Below are 2,484 nucleotides of genomic sequence, written 5' to 3' on the forward strand. Positions count from 1 at the left end.
AGCCGTGGGCAGACCGGGCCGAAGAGGTTAATGGCCAAAATGAGCTTCTGGCTGGAGGCAGAAGGAGGGGCCATGGGGTCCCCATCCCGCCCTGCACTGGGACGGGCTAAGGAGACATCAGGGCACCCACTAGGACTGGAGCAGAAGTGCCCGGAGACGGAGCACCTCACCGCCCATTCTGCAGAAGGGGCCGTGGCCCAGGAAATTGATGGGGTGGGGCACAGGTGCCAAAACAGAGTCCCAGTCACTGCCTCAGGAAGCAGAGGCCACCTCTCCATACCCAAAGTCAGCCCAGTGTGCAAGGGCTGGGCCCCAGCAAGTGGGTCATAGCCGCAGTGAAGAAGCTGACGTGCCCAGGCGGCCCTGTGTGTGGGGGGTGCTGGCACTGACGACCCGGCCTCGCCTGGCTGTTCGTAATGGGAACAGTCATCTGGGCACACAAGGTACTGGCCTCACACGCCCCTCGCCCCCCACCCCGCGTACGGCTGAATCTCAGGACCCCACCAGCAAGTGCAGGGCCCCTCATCCTCGCTGCCAGAGCCCTTCCGGGAGGCCAGAAACACGTCCAAGTTGTGCCCCTGGGCTCCTCTGGGGCTGCCCCTCTTCTCTTCTCATGCAAACTTCTGCAAAGGCCCATCGGTGGTGAGAGGCGGGGAGCTCCTTCATGGCCTTGTTCCGCCTCTGGGGCTCCTTGGTCCCCTGAGCTTCAACTGGGTTTTGTTTCCTGCACGCTGAGATCTAGGTGCCAAGACCAGGGCTCCCTGGTCCTTATTTTCCTTTCCCTGGACGATGACCAGAGCCTCCGGCCAGTTGGTCTCCTGTGCTGTCAGCTGTGGCCTCTTCCAGACCTTCAGAGGGGTCAATCTCGGGCTGGCCAGTGAGGGACTACCGGTGTCAGGGTGACCTTGGACCCTAGTCTCCCGGGGCAGTGCTCGGCTGAACACGTCCAGAGTAGGGTCTATGTATGGAAGCAGCCGGCCTCCTGGCCCCGCTCTCCACGGGGCTGCTGGCGTGACGGCAGTCCAAGCTGTCTCCCGGCCCGGAGCTGCCTGCACGGTCAGCTGGTCAGCTGGGCCAGGCCAGGCGGGCAGAGAGAAGGCTGGCATGCTCTGCCATCCACAGCACCCCTCCCAGTCCCCTGCCCCACCCCAGGGACTTCCCTCAGACGGGCGTGGGCGGCTGTGTCAGGAAGGTGGTATGGAGGCAGGAGGGAGACAGAGCCCCACGCCCACCCCAGAACCAGGGACTGCTTTTCATGGACCCTGGGTGTGCTCCACCAGGGAGCTCTGCCAGCAGCCCGGCCAGGACCACAGGGAGATGCTGCTGGGCTCTCTTCTCAGCCCCATTTGAGGGGTGACACCCAGAAGTCCCGTGGGGTCCTCCCTTCTTCCCCAAGGCACCCCTGACCCCGACCTGAGCTGGGGACAGCCCCGGAGCCCGCAGCTGAGCCTGCAGGAAGCCCCAGGTCCTGGGGAGCCATGCGGGTCGGGCTCCCTGTGCTGCCTCAGAGCCAGCGGGGAGTAGCACACTCCTCTCTGGCTGGATACCCGGAGAGGGCCGCCCATCACATGTGTCAGGGTTAGGACGTCTCCCCGGAGTGAAGGCAGGGGCTCTGCCCCAGCCATGCCTGTGTCCGCGTCTGGGAGGCAGCAGGCCCGTCCGGTGACTCTCTCCTAGGACCCAGCTGAGCCGTGGGGCTCCAAGCCTTTATGCTGGAACTTGGTGCAGCCGGGGAGGTGGGGCTGGGAGCAGCCCTGGCCAGGAGGACACTGGGGAAAGGGCTTCATGGTGTGGCTGGGGTCCAGGCCCGTCCCCGGCCCTGCTTCTCACCTCCAGCGCCCCAGGTCCTCTCAGGAGGGGACTCCCGTGGGGAGGGGCCTTTCAAACAGCAGGGAAGTGCGTGGCCTGGTGGGGCAGCCCTGAGGCACCTCCCAGGGGAGCCGGGAGTGAGGGTTGGAGGGGTCCGCATCCAGGAAGGGGAGGGTGCCTGGAGACCAGCCCCAGGTGGAGGCCATCAGCCGGCAGGGCGGGGTGCGAGGGGCCGGTCTGGGCAGCCTCCTGTTTGGAGGAAAAGAGCACGGAGGGCAGGGCTCGCCCAGGGAGGGCAAGGAAAGGAGCCTGGCTCCGCTGGCTCAGTCCGCGGTCCCGCTGTCCTGGGGCTCAGCCCCCCGAGCCCTGGCTTGGGTGGGCCTGTGGCTCTCAGGGCCAGAGCCCTGACGGATGAGCGCTGACGGCCCCTCTCCCGCGCCCCGTGCCGCTGACACCCATCACGCCGCGGCGGGGACCCGGGAGACCTGGCGGCCTCTGCGCACCCCGCGGCAGCCTGCGGGCGACGGGGAGGGAGGTGCCGGGCGCCCCTGACTCCACCGCACACCTGCGCCGCTCTCCGGGCACTGCCTCCCGGGCTCCCGGCCGCGCCACCGCGCACCCCGAGAGCTGAGCCGGTCCCGGCGCACAAGGCCGGTGAGTGCGCACGAGGGGGCG

The sequence above is a fragment of the Rhinopithecus bieti genome, unplaced genomic scaffold (genome assembly GCF_001698545.2).
Source record: "Rhinopithecus bieti isolate Rb0 unplaced genomic scaffold, ASM169854v2 scaffold_47707, whole genome shotgun sequence".
In the NCBI taxonomy this organism is placed as follows: Eukaryota; Metazoa; Chordata; class Mammalia; order Primates; family Cercopithecidae; genus Rhinopithecus; species Rhinopithecus bieti.